At 41.3% G+C, this 15,255-nt stretch overlaps 1 pseudogene; it reads left to right on the top strand.

Moving 5' to 3' along the window:
• Nucleotides 1-15,255, top strand: part of LOC148123005 (myosin light polypeptide 6-like) — a 44,237-nt pseudogene that overhangs the window by 398 nt on the left and 28,584 nt on the right.

Below are 15,255 nucleotides of genomic sequence, written 5' to 3' on the forward strand. Positions count from 1 at the left end.
AATCATCAGAGAACAACGCCAAGAAATGAGATCCAGATCGCAGCAGGCCAATGGGAAAGTACAGAAAGTCAAAACTCCAAAAACTTGGAGATAACACCAAGTCTAGCTCATGGTGAGGAGAGGAAGCGTCACTGGCTCTGATTTACTTCCGGGTTGTTGCGCAGTCTCTTCAGGAGTCTCCCAGAGTCACTTCCTCCACGGCCTCAATTTCTTTCTCCCATGCAGTTAAATTACTGAATTCGATGTAGCTCCCAAACTTGATTCGGCCTTCTCATCAGTAACCAAGTTAATTTCCACAAGGCGTGGCATGACACTTTAACTTACAAAGTTAAAATATCATTGAACTTAAGTGCAGACCCTTCCGCTGCTCTTTTCATATATCCTGAACAAGGCCTTGTGGGTATTTTCCAAACTGTAGGCTGTACATCCATCCTCCACCACCGCTAGCCCCTTCCAGGTCAGTCTATCTTTTCTGCCTCTCCCCCGCCTCCCATGAGAGAGAGGGGAGAGAGAGAGAGAGAGAGAGAGAGAGAGAGAGAGAGAGAGAGAGAGAGAGAGATTCCTTCAAGACCCATCCTTACCAATGCAGATTTGACCGCCCTGCTGGCCTCCCAGAAGGTCTGGTCTTACCATTGCCTAGCCTTTCACGTGACCTCCATTGATAATGAAAGTAACCTTTCAGCCTTCTAAGAAAGATACATACTTGCGGTATCCTACCGCTCTATCTTTTTCAAATGAGTTGGAGCCCTTCCTTCTGTCTTAGTCAGGGTTTCTATTGGTGTGATAAAAAATCATGACCAAAAGCAAGTTGGGGAGGAAAGGATTTATTCCGCTTACCCTTCCACCTTGTAGTTCATCATTGAAGGAAACCAGGACAGGAACTCAAACAAGGCAGAAACCTGGAGGGAGAAGTTGATGCAGGGGTCACAGAGGAGTGTTGCCTACTGGCTTGCTTCCCATGACTTGTTCCATCTGCTTTCCTGTAGAACCCAGGGCCACTAGCCCATTGATAGCACAACTTACAATGGTCTGTGCCTTCCCACATCAGTCACTAAGGAAATGCTTTACGGCATGATCTTATAGAGGCATTTTCTCAACTGAGGTTCCCTCCTTTCAGATAACTCTAGCTTGTTACAAGTTGATGTAAGACTAGCCAGCAGGCTGTCCCATGTAAATACTTGACAGTAGTTTTGTGTTTTCCATTATTTTCATACTAACAACAGTTACCCTGCGTTTATAACTAAATGTCAATGAATGAGGGAGAAAGAATCCTTTATGATTTCTAGAAAAGCAACCAAGTATCTTCTCCTGAAGCTTGGTGGTGTACCCTAGGCACAAGACAAATCAAAAGGGACATATGATGGTTGTCTGTCAGGGACCAACCTCGGCAAAATATTACTTGCTAGGGTAGGGACGTGGGGATTAGAAATATAAGTAAAGAGTATGAAGTTGCAAAAATAATAAAATAGAAAGCATAGGATAGTATCAGGAGGGAGTTCCAGTGGATGCTGAAATTGCCCACATTTAATTTCCAATCACTTAAAATACCCTGACCCCAAAAGGTAGGAGTAAGATTTAAAAAAAAAAACTGCATTAACACAAAAATGAAAAGACCAGTTGAAGGTGGCAGGCTACATTTACAGTTAAACATTCTCTTTGCTAGAACAAAGCAAGTCATACTCACACCCTAGACCAAAACATTCTGTAGGCAAACCATTCTCTGGGTAGAATCTCCTTAAGGGGATTGGAACCTTAGTTGGATCCTTTGTTTGAGGTCGAAACATATCTACTTCTCTATTCCTGAAATACAAGGTCTGGATATTAGCCACACCTGTTGACAATAACCTTGACCTAGCTCTGACATAAATCTAGGTGGGACCTTTGTTTGAGATAGAAACACAATAACCTTGAAGGAATAGAGGTAAGTTCCAACTCTCTGACCTTTGGTCATTTGGTGGAAACAGTTTCACATTTTTGGGCTTCCATAGTTGTCATTTGTTACATAGTGTTCTTTGAGCCCTTCTAGGACTTTTAACTTATTCTACACACAAATTTTATAAATTCGGTATATAGGTCTGTTTCAAGAACACATCTGTAATAAAAGCAATGACTATCGTACCACTTCACATCAAATTTGTCATAAAAATGCCAAGTCATGGACATAGTTGAGATACAGTCCGCCTCCTATGGGTACACATGTTAGAGAATTGGTCCCCAGTATGGCACTGTTGAGGTTATATGATCTTTAAGAGATGGGGTTTTATGTGAGATCACGGGGTCATTGCAGGCCCTGTCCTTGAAAATGTTGATAGATAAGGCCACTCTCCTGTGACTCCTGGGTGTTCCTCATTAGAGAATTGGTATAAAAGTAGCAATCCTGCTCCCTTCTCCCCTCTCTGCTTCCCAATCTGACATGTGACAACTTGTTCCTACCATATGACACCCACTATCTTAGGGTTTCTGTTGCTGTGAGGAGACACCATGACCCTGGCAACTCTTATGAGGAAAATATTTAATTGAGGTGGAAGCTTATGGTTTCAGTTTAGTCCATTACCCTCATAGCAGGAAACATGGTGGCATGCAAGCAAACATGGTGCTGGAGACATCTTGATCCAAAGACAACAGGAAGTGAACTAAGACACTAGGAGTGGCTTGAGCATATGAGACCTCAAAGCACCCCTCCACAGTGACAGGTTCCTCCAACAAAGCTATCCCTACCCCAACAAAACCACACCTCCTAATAGTACCACTGCCTTTGGGGGCCATTTTCTTTCAAACTACCACATTCCACTACCCAGCTCCCAAAGCTTTGTAGCCATATCATAACGCATAAATGCATTCAGTCCAACTTCAAAATTCCAATAGTCTAACACAGTCTCGAACTTATTTAAAAGTCTTAAGTTCAATGTCTCTTCTGAGATTCATATTATCTCTTAACTAGAATCCTCTATAAAATCAAATTCAAAAACAGATCACATACTTCCAATATTCACATCATGGATATATATTATCATCCCAAAACATAGGGAAGGGAGCATAGTGAGGAAATACTGGAACAAAGCAAGACGGGAAACTGGCTGGGCAACTCCACACTCTATATTCCCATGCCTGATGTCAAAATGCTCTTCAGATTTCCAACTCTGTTGTGGAATATTAATTTAAAATGTGTCATATTCTTTTATGGTGTAGACTGTTTAATGTTACAAATATGTACTTTTTTTTAAAATTTTTTTAAAATTTGTATTTTAAAAGAATACAAATATGGATTCTTTTATGTTGCATTTATTTAACTCTGTGTACCTGTGTTATTTTGCCGGTCTGAAACACCTGATTGTTCTAAAAAAATAGCTGAATGACTGATAGCTAGGCAGGAGAGAGAAATAGGTGGGGCTGGCAGACAGAGAGAATGGAGAATAGAGAAGAGATGAGTGTGAAATGGAGGAGAGAAGGATACTGGGGGCCAGCTACCCAGCCACCCAGCCACACAGTCCGACATGGGTTAGAAGGAAAAAAAATATGCAGAAATAGAGAAAGGTAAAGGCCCAGAGGCATAAACTGGCTAGAAATAAGCAAAGCTAAGGCTGGGCCTTTATAAGTAAAAATAAGTCTACATGTATTTATTTGGGAGCTGGGTGGCAGGTCCCCAAAGAATCAATGAGTAAAAAACCAAACAAACAACAAAAAGCTACACAATTCCTTTCGGCTTTATTGACTGCAACATACTTCTTTCTCTTGAGTTGGTTCTGCTCCCTGATAGCGGCTCTCCTCAGCAGGTGTCCCATAGCTCTGGCATCTCCAACATCTTGGGTTCTCCAAGGCAATCAATCCAGGGTTCACCTTCATAGCATCACACAATGGCCTCTCTACCAGGCCTCCATCCAGGGACACCCCTGACACATGCCTGGCCTCAGCAGCTAGAGTCCATAAGGTCCCAGGAGCTCAGGTCAGTTGTCTCATATGTTTCCCCATCATGATCTTGACCCCCTCCTCCCTTTTCTCAACTGGACTCCCAGAACTCTGCCTAGTGCTTGGCTATGGATCTCTGCATCTGTTTCCATCAGTTACGGTATGAAGGTTCTATGATGACGATTATGGTAGTCACCAATCTGATTACAGGAAAAGGCCCATTCAGGTACCCTCTCCACTACTGCTAGGAGTCTTAGCTGGGTCATCCTTGTGGATTCCTGGGAGTTTCCCTGGTACCAGGTTTCTCCCAAACTTCAAATTGGATCCCTTCATCAAGATATCTCTTTCATTGCTCTCCCTTTCTGTCCCTCCTCCAACTCGACCATCCTGATCCCTCATGTTCCCATCCCCATCTCCTCCCTTCTACCCATCTCCACCCACAGTTTACCCAGAAGATCTCATCTATTTCCCATCCCCAGGGTGATCATGTGTCCCTCTTAGAGTTTTTCTTGTTACATAACTTCTCTGGGGCTATGGATTGTAGGCTGGTTAGCCTTCGCTTTACATCTAATATTTACTTATGAGTGAGTACACACCATGTTTGTCTTTCTGGCTCTGGATTACCACAGGATGATTTTTTTCTAGTTCCATCCATTTGCATGCAAGTGATATTATTTTTTTACTGTTGAATAATACTCCATTTGACCATGGCAACTCTTATAAAGAAAACATTTAATTGAGGTAACAACTTATACTTTCATAGGTTTAGTCCTTAATCATCATGGCAGAGAGCATGGTGGCATTCAGACAGACAAAGTGCTGGAGAACTCTACACCTTGATCCAAAGGCAACAGGAAGTGAACTGAGACACTAGGAGTGGCTTGAGCATATGAGACATCAAAGCCTTCTTCCACAGTGACATACTTCCACCGATAGAACCACCCCTACTCCGACAAAGCCACACCTCCTAATAGTGCAACTCCCTTTGAGAGTCATTTTCTTTCAAACCACCATACTTCCTAAATATAGGATTTTTCCCCTTAATGGTACAAAGATGTTTCATCAGTGCATACTTTCTTCACTGTCTTTAAAGAACTGGGCCAATGATTTTGCCTGTACTGGGAGTTTGACACATCTCACCCCATGTTCAATGAATGGCTATAGAAACATCTCTGGTTATAGGATAAGATTACCTGGTTCAATTTGGCCTAAAGTAGGTCAACCTCCTATGCTAGGATTCTGGCTTCTCACTGCAGGTGAGTCTAGATCCTAGAAGGGCTGTAATTATCGCTAGAAGTGATAACCATGAAGACCAATGTGTAATATTGTTAACCAGAACTTTATTTCTTCTTGGTTTGTGTCCATTGGAAAGAATCTGAAGCTCAAACACCAAAACACACCATCGGTGTCCCTTTTTGATGTTTTTGTTGTTGTATCAATTATCTACCATCTATCTACTGTGATGGTTCTTCTTGATTTGACATACCTGGGACAAGGGAAGCTCAGTTGAAGAATTGCTTCCTTCAGACTGTCTTGAAGATATGTGTATGAGACATTTTCTTGGTTGCTAATTAATATATGAGAACCTAGCCCACTGTATGTGGTTCCATCCCTAAACTAGTAGGTTTAGGTTGTATAAGAAAAGTAGCTAAATATGCCAGGCGGGGGTGGTATATGCATTTAATCCCAGCACTTGGGAGGCAGAGGCAAGCAGATTTCTGTGAGTTCGAGGCCAATCTGGTATACAAGAGCTAGTTCCAAGACAGGTTCCAAAGCTATAGAGAAACCATGTCTCAAAAAAAAAAAAAGCCAGAGAGAGAGAGAGAAGGGGGAATATAAACCAGCGAGTAAGTACGCCAGTAATTAGACCTTTATGGTATCTGTCTTAAGATCCTGCCTTGAGTTCCTGCTTTGGGTTGCACCAATGATAGACTATAACCTATAAGACGAAATAAACCCTTTCATCCCCGAGTTGCTTTTGGTCATAGTGTTTGCCACAGCAACGGGAAAGCAAGCTAAGATACCCCTAACTATTACTTTGGAATGAAGAAAATAGATTAAAAAAAAAGTAAATAAAATCACTATCCTATATGTTAACACAAAGGTCTGTATGATTGAGGGATCTGTTGAGACAGCTTGGAAAGACTGCAGCTACTGTGAGTCCCTCTGATGATGCTGGATGAGTCTGGAGATGCCTAGTTCCCATTGGGAAACTCAAATGTAGAACACATTTCTGTTTGCATACAGCAGCCCCAGAAAGTGGAGGATGATGTCCAAGGATTTGCTCTGTATAGCCAAGGCTTCTATCAGTAGCATCACTAATCCATTTAGGATGCTTTTATAGAAGACTGTCTACTCATACTTAATACCCAGGAGTTCATGGAATAGGCCTACAAAAAAAAACTTTGCTGATGGCTGTAATCCACAGTATCATCCACGCAGTAGCCATCACAGACCTCAAGGTTGTAGCAGAGACTGTTCTTCATTTCCCCGACAGAAACTATATTAATTACAATACTGTTTGACCTATTAGCTCAGGATTCTTATTAACTAACTCTTACAACTTAAATTAACCAATTTCTTTTTTTAATGTTCTTTTTTTTATTTATTATGTATACAATATTCTGTCTGTGTGTATGCCTGCTGGTGAGAAGAGGGCACCAGACCTCATTACGGATGGTTGTGAGCCATCATGTGGTTGCTGGGAATTGAACTCAGGACCTTTGGAAGAGCAGGCAATGCTCTTAACCTCTGAGCCATCTCTCCAGCCCCAAATTAACCAATTTCTATTAATCTGTGTAGCAGCACGAGGCTGTGGCTTATGGTAAGGATCCATTGTCTGTCTCCTTCTGCAGCTACCTGGCATCTCCCTGACTCTGCCTACTCTCTCTATATATCTCTTCCAGTCTGGCTATATTCTGCCCTGCTGTAGACCAAAGCAGCTTCTTTATTAACCAAAGGTAATAAAACGTATTCGCAGCATACAGAGGGGGAATCCCACATCACAAGTCATGGATTTTTATTTTTATACTTTTGAAAAAGGGTCTTTCTAAACAGCACTGAATGGCCTCCAGCTGAGCATGTGGTCTGGGATGACCTAAAGTTTCTGATCCTACAAGTGCTACAATAACAGGCATGTGCCATCACACACACATGGCTCAAGACAGTTTCAGACTAATAGAAAATAAGTGATTGACAGATGACACAGATATTCTCAATATATATGATTACCTATAAAATGATCCCTCAATTAAACTAATTTATAAATACTCTACATACATATGTAGTTTAATTGAACTATAATTTTTTATCATAAGATTCATGCATTTGAAGCTTTAAGGTGATTTTAGTAAATCTAGTAGACTTATGAATTGTAGACAGACTCATTGATGCATTCCAATATTGGAATTTTCCATCTCTTCAGTAAGAAACCTAACTGCCCTTTATGGTCATTCTTCAGTCCTACATGGAGATCTAAACAACTCTCTGCTTTCTGCCTGTATAGATTTGTCTGTTCTAGACATGTCACATGAGTAAATCATACATATTGCATGGTTTTCTTAAGGTGCTTCCTCTCACTTAGGATAATGTTTGCTAACTTTCAAGGTCTGCCTATGTTCTGGCATCATGTATGGATACCTGTTGATCATATATCGATTAATTGTGATGACCAAATAATACACTACTCTGTGGATATGCCTTATTATGTTTATTTATCTGCTAATGAATATTGGGATTGTTTGCTTTCATATGAAGGCTGATTTGACTACGCCTATACCACTACCTGCACAGTCGTGGGATTGTCTTGGCTGGGGCGACAGGGAATGAAATGATAGGCACACATGCAGAAAAACTGGAATCTGATGAGCCATGTGCTCTAATGGAGTTGCACCAACAGCAAACCGGAAACTCAACACATTTATTATATAAACACAAACAAGGTCAAAGGGTTTACCTAATCCCAGCAGGGAGTCTCTATAGGGAGCAGTCCCAGGCTGCAGTCATCTGAGGGAAGGAAGCTGTGGTCGATACTGCCTGCACACACTGTCATCATATATACTTGGGCCAGGAAAGACTTTGCCGTTCCCATGGATTTGAACGTGTTTGTTTTTTTTTTTTAAACAGACATGGCTGTGCTCATGTCAATAATCCACATTCATCTACTTCCCACATGCATGTGTGAGTTTCACTGTGGACACCTATTTTCATTTCTCTTCATTATGTTGATATTATAAAATAGAGGAAAAGCATAACAGATTTTATAGGTGCTCCAAACTCTGAAAAATATTTATCTTTAAAGGGCAGGATTATTTTTGGTTATCTAATTTTTCTCATTTTCGTATACAAAATGTATCACTTAAATCTTCCTATGCATCTCTAATAAGACAAAAACAATATGTCTTTTTAATATTTAATATTTGGAAGATCATCACCTTGCTCTTGAATAATCCTAGCGATATGCTCCTGCTAGTTTGAAATAGGATATTATCTCAAAAGGCTTAACAATATATTTATTTATCCACATTGCTAGCCCTGCCCCTTTGCCCACGTGCTTCCACTAAGAAATAGAAGTGCATTCTCATAAGGAGTAAACTAGACCACAAATTGAATGGATCTGGGTCTCTTACTTTGCAACTAAATGCAATTTTAACTATAAACTGTACTGGCATTTCACTTGTATTTTAATTAATAAAACTTGCCTGAGGATCAGAGAGTCAAACAGCCCCACTGGTCAGCCAGACCTGCAGTGGTAACACACACCTTTAATACCATTAGTCATGCTAGTTGCCATAGAAGCTGGGCAGTGCATAACTTTAATCCCAGCACTAGAGAGGATTATAAAACGGGAGGAAACAACTCACAGACACAGCCTCACTCTGAGATTCCTGGAGGCAGGATCGCTATCTTCGGACTGAGGTCAAGGTAAGAGCTTTGCAGATCTTTAGGTTGAAGCACAATTTCTCTGAGTTTTTATTAATCGTGCTTCAGTAAACCCCTGATGTGGATAATTTTCCCATTTTTGTTCTCTGTGTAGATGTCCTCTGGGTAAAGCTTATTAAAGGTTGCTTATCCAACTGTTATTTAAGAATCATCAAATTTATTATGGCTTAAAGTTGTACGTGCCGCAGCTCTTTCTCTGTGCCTTCTCTCTCCCCAGTCACAATCCGGGGGCCTCCCTCTCATACTGACCCCCTCCCTCTGCAAATCCAGTGTGTGAGCAGTGCACACAGCAATGGAAGCCCCACTGGCAGTCAGTCCTCTCACACAAGGTTTTTGCTTTTTAACTTTATTTTGTTTTTTATGGTTTTTGTGAGATTGGGTCTTACCGTGTAGCTCTGGCTGTCCTGGAACTCACTATGTTGATCAGGCTGACCTGAAATTTCCAGCCCTGTTGGGGTTAAAGGTGTGCACCTCTATGCCTGGTACCACAAGGTTCTTACAAACAGAGACCAAAACTACTTTTTACAACTTTACTTGTTTTTCAGAGTGTTCTTTTCTTACTTAGTTGAAGGAAGTGTTTAAATATTCCCATATTTAATGGGGGAGATAGTACCCCAGCTTCACGTCTTATGCTACCAAGTATTACCTCCAGGACTAGGAATGAGTTATCTCTTGTTGAGTCAATGGCCAAAACATGATGGTAAGGCCCTATTGTGGAAGACCAACTTACTTATGATATCAAACGTGGGCAAATCAAACTGGTGCCTAAATAAAAATTTCACCCCAGTGGCGAACATTTATGATACTAGAAGGTACTACTGGATAAAAAAAAATAGTCATCAATATCACCCATCTACAAACCTTGCAACCTACAGCAGCAACGGTGGCACAGATGTTATGGGAGTAACCATCTACTTTGGGGGCTAATTTTAAGTCCCGCTCCATGAGAGGAACTCTATCCCTGACACTGCTCATGTGAGAAAGAATCTGAGACTAGCAAGGTGGTGGCAGCTCACACCTTTAACCCCAGCAGTCGGGAGGCAGAGGCAGCAGATGTCTGTGAATTTGAGGCCAACCTGGTCTACAGAGCAAGTTCCAGGACAGCTAATGATGTTACACAGAGAAACCCCGTCTAGGAAAAGAAAAAAAGAAAGAAAGAAAGAAAGAAAGAAGGAAGGAAGGAAGGAAGGAAGGAAGGAAGGAAGAAAGAAAGAAAGAAAGAAAGAAAGAAAGAAAAAGAAAAGAGCCTGAGACTAGAGAAGTTACCAGCCCAAAGGAAAAACCTAATGCTACTATTATGATAAAGGAACACAACAATAATTCCTGATGACATATTGCTTTATCATTTGGTAAGTGTATCACTCAGCCCTCATCAGAGAAGCTCCTTTCAGTGGGTGGTAATTAAGACAGAGACCCACTACTGGGAAATGTACAGAGCACTCAGCCTTAAAGGAGATATCTTTATTAAACTATTCCCCTCAAAATTGGGAGTCTATGCAGAAGAGAAGGAAGATTGTAAGGAGCCAGAGGTGATGCATAGCTTCAAGGAAAAAGCATCGTTCAGATATAACAGGTCTGATACTCATATGAACTCACAGACACCGTGACAGCACACAAAGTGTCTATACAGGTTTGTGATGTCCCATCCTGAGAAGGGAGGTGGAGACAAAGTCCCACCCCTAACCAAGAAGCTGCTTGCAATTGATGTCTGCAGAGGAAAGTCTCCAATGGAGTGTCCCTGGAGACAGTCACACTGCAGGGCAGGTCTCACGGCCAGTCATGGTTGGACAACACAAAATAGATATTATGGTGTCAGAACATGCTCCGGGAATGGGGTTGCATGAGAATTCTGAGTAAGTATGAAAACACTCCAAGAAAACAAGAAGACTCTTGAGGCCTCAGTTTCTTCAAAAACTTGGAATTATCCTTGGAATGTGTTTACACGTTCCTTCCAGGTGTATTGGAGAGGAGTTGTGTTTACTTCAAATTCCTCACTACTGCTTGCTGTTGTTATTCAATGAAATGCTTGCATACCTCTACAGTAAAACTTATTTTTTGCTACTTGCAGCTTGTGATTGCCTGCAGCAATGAGAATTTATGAAGACATGACTATGTGACCTTTTTTAACCCTCGGAGTATAGACTGTCAGGGACTCTGGATAAAGTGGTCTATCGCATGTGACTTTAATCTGCATCATGTTCTGGCTCCACTCTCCCAGATCCCGCCTCCTCTAAAGCTGTGTTATTATGGTATTTTGTGGACTTTTTGTTTTGTTTCGGTATTTTCCTCTTAGCATTTTTGTTTCCTTGCTGTTGTTAGTTTTAGATTTCATTTTTTCATTTTTGACTTTTTGCCATGGTTTTCAAAGAGAGAACTAGAGAGACAGCATTAAGCTGAAGTTGGGTGAGTTGGGAGGAGTTCGGGAAGGAAAGAATATGATCAATATATTGCATAAAAATAGTTAAATAAAATATTCCCATGTTTTATTCAACATGGCCCCAGCTAAAAACTAACTGCTGCTTCTAGCTCTCAGCCAGGGAGTAGTGAACAGTCCTAAAGTCAAAGGGAAAGAGAGCGTGGTGGGCTCAAGAGTAATTTCAAGAAAATAACCTGTTCTGCATGCTTCCATTGAGTTTGCTAACACTGGCATCGGATAGGACTGTACTAAATATTTACCAGAAAAATTGAAATGTGGTCTGAATATGCAATATTAATAATGCTAAAATAAACAAACTCGAAAAAATGTCTCCTATAATTAATGATGGAGCAGTGACTTGCATTTGCATTTTTAATTTTAGTTTATTAAATTTTATGTGTGTGAATTTTTGGCCTCATATATATATGTGTACCACATGCACACCTGGTTCCCCGGGGAGGTCAGTAGAGGGCCACAGATGTCCTGGAACTGGAGTGACAGACAAGTTAGCTGCCATGTGGATGCTGGAAATTGAACCTGGATTCTCTGCAAGAGTCACAAGTCAGAACATAGTCTCTATGCTTTCATTCTTTTAATGATCATTTTTAAGCCGAAAGGGCCTGCTGTTTTCAGTTCCCAGGATGCTACTTCTCTTTACGTGCTGACTCCCTGGCAGTGAACGATCGTTCCCTCCGCTCCCCTCTAGCTCCAGATCCCCACCTGGTTGCAGCCTAGAAACGGAGTCACCAAGAAGACTCTGGCCTTCTAGCTTTCTTTGAGCAAGATAGTTTACTATCAGCATTCAATTTGCCCAGGACACATCATGTGCTAAGAGAATCAGAGAAACACTGGAACCCTTCAGGTTCTCCTGAATAGATATATAAGCAGCTCCATAGCATCTATAAATGCCAGGTAGGATAGGTCACAAATGGCAGGTCCATGTGAAGGATGCTCAGGCTACCATGGTGGAGCCTTGTGCTCTACTCTGACTCTGCAGATGAAGGTGTGACCTCAGGTATTTCTTCTCCCCCATCCTTAGTCATCCATCCAGTCTCTTATTCATTCATCCGACTCCTGCTCCACCTTCTTTTGTCTCTTTATGGCCTGAGTAAGGCACATGAAGGAATATAAAAGCGTGTTGGCAACTGAGCACTACGCAGATGCAGAAATCGTTGGTACTTGAGTATACAATTTTTTATTTCTTTTGAGATAGGCTGTCATTATACTATATAGCCCTGACTGGCCTGCAACCTGCTCTGTAGATCAGACTGACCTTGAACTCAGAGAGATCCCTCTGCCTCTCCCTCCCGAATGCTGGAATTAAAGGTGTACACCAACATACCTGGTGAGTTTATGATTCATAACTACTTCTTTTCTAAGTTCCACCCAATAGTCCTCTGCTCAGATTTAACCTTGAACTTTCTCTTGTGGTATATTTAGCCCTTCATCGGTCAGTCTCTAACTGGGAAAAGATACCCCAAACCTCCAACTGACCTGAATTCAGTATATACAAGCCTTGATTTCCCCAGAGCATGAATAATTTTCTAGCATTAAGTTCTTAAGATAAAGGTTTGATGTCTAAATGATTCACATTGATGTCTAAATACCCTGAATGTTTTTCTTTAAGGAAGAAAAGTGCTCGCTACACTGGGATGAGGAGAGAATCCCTAATTAGTTCTTTAAAGCATATGTCTTTGACATTTTATCCTACCTTTGATTACAGTTAAAGGATTACACTTGATCACCCTGGCAGATGCAAGAAGAAACAGATTTGATTTTGTTTCTTTCTATTTTATGATGACTAATGATTAGAACTCACAAAATGATCTAAATTGCTGTGTCTCCTATGGCATGCGTCCGACTTCATCAAAAGGCAAGCAGCTTTCATTGGTGCAAAAAATAGAGCCTTAAGACTCCTGGGCAATTATCTGTCCCTGTCTCTAACTCCCTGCTTAATAGTTGACTATGAAATAATAAACTTTGGATCTTTGTCATTCTAGAGAGTGGATACGATGCCTGAAACTTCTCCTCAGTCTTGAATCAACGTCTAAAACACAAATCTTAGCTGTAATTTGTTAAATAGGGTGATCATATGTGGTTGGTAGCACAGATGTGCTGCATAGTCTTGGGTCAACTTGACACAAGCTAAAGTCATCTTAGAGGAGGGAACCTCAGTTAAGAAAAAGGCTGCAGGCATTTTCTTAATTAGTGATTGATAGGAGAGGGCCCAGCCCATTGTGGGTAGGGCCAACCCTGAGCTGGTTGTCTGTGTTCTATAAGACGGATCCATGAGGAACAAGCCAAGAAGAGCAAAGCAGTAAGCAGCGCTCTCCAGGGCCTCTGCATCAGCTTCTGCCCCCAGGTTCCTGTCCTGCATAAGTTCCTGTCCTGACTTCCTTTCATGATGAACAATGGTGTGGAAGGGTAAGTCAATTGGTCATGTTACTTCATCACAGCAATAGAAACACTGACTACGACAGTTACCCTTCTCAAAAGTAAACAAATTCAGGGAATCGAAGTCTTGCTTATCCCGAAGGATAGGGCTTCTTCAGACAAACCTCTCATGAGTGGTTATTATCGAAAATGCTTCCAAGCATAATCTTTGAAGGGGTCATGCATCCTACTGTTAAAGAAAGAAGAAGATATGAGCTACATACAGATAATTTACAAAGTTATTATGTTATCATATGTTAATATAACGTTAATCTAGGTATTATATTTGAAAGTGCTATGCTGTATATGCTTCAAAAATAGGAAATAATTACATTCTTTTATTTGTTTGCTTGTTTTTTTTCTGAGACAGGGCTTCTCTGTGTGACAGCCTTTGCTGTCCTGGAACTCACATTGAAGACCAGCCTGGCCTCGAACTCACAGAGATCTCCCTGCCTCTGCGTTTAACTGGGATAAAAGGCGTGCACCACCACAACCGGCTTCTTTTATTTTCTTAAATATTTCAAGTACCTACTAGGAAGCAGATACTTGACTAAATATTGGAGATTTACCAGGAAACTATCCGTTGTCAAGGGGCTGCTCCAGATTAGTTAAAACTTTAAGCACAAATACGTTCAATTACCATCGGGAGTGATATGTGTTAGGATGTGTGTCAGATGGGGTGTTATGGGAGCTCAGAGGTACACATGGGTGTTGGGGAATAGGAGGGTAGACAAGTGCTAATGAAAGAAGAAGTAGGGCAGGAGAAATGGCTCAGTGTTGTCTTGGAGGGCTAGGTTTGTTCCCAGTGCCCATATTTGAATTTGTCTCCAGGACGTCCAAGGTCATCTTCTGCCTCCCACTGACAACTGCACACACATCACACACAGAAAATATTAGAACAACAACAAAAGAAACCCCAAAACAACAACAACAAAAATAGAAAAGAAACAATAGGTTAAATGAGACCTAAAGGCAAAGCAGTCAGCATACTCACAAAGGTACAAAGACTACTAGGAGACCCTAATAGAGTCGGGGTATTCAAAATAGTTCATTGAAGCCAGCAAAGAATGTGGGGAAAAAAATAAGAAAAAGTATGAGCTTCCACAGGCAGAGGCAACAGAAGTGATATAATTTGGGCTAAAGTAGGAAGGTGATGAGGCGAGGATGGAACAGAGCGAAGCAGGGGATATGGCCGAACAGTAGGCAGTCTGTCCGAGACATTGTCTTTACAGGTCCACAGTGGTTTCTTGGATACAAGGTGGACTTTGCAGACCTGTGCTCAAGATACTTGTCCTAAGCAACAATGCTAACATGATGCAAATCCACTTCATACATCTAATCGATCCACAATGCCTCTTTACCTGCATGTTACATGCATGGACATAATTTATAAATTAACAGAATCCAGTGCCCTGGGTTGATGGGCAAAGGAAAGCTAGACCTCTACAGAAGATGTTTTACTAGCAGACTCTTATGCAATCATCTCTTAGGCCACTGGATCTCTGTTTCTGCTTTCCCAAACTAGACTACAGCAGCTCCAGTCAGAGACAGGAAAGAAG

Source organism: Myodes glareolus, chromosome 2 (genome assembly GCF_982192425.1).
Source record: "Myodes glareolus chromosome 2, mMyoGla1.1, whole genome shotgun sequence".
Taxonomy (NCBI): domain Eukaryota; kingdom Metazoa; phylum Chordata; class Mammalia; order Rodentia; family Cricetidae; genus Myodes; species Myodes glareolus.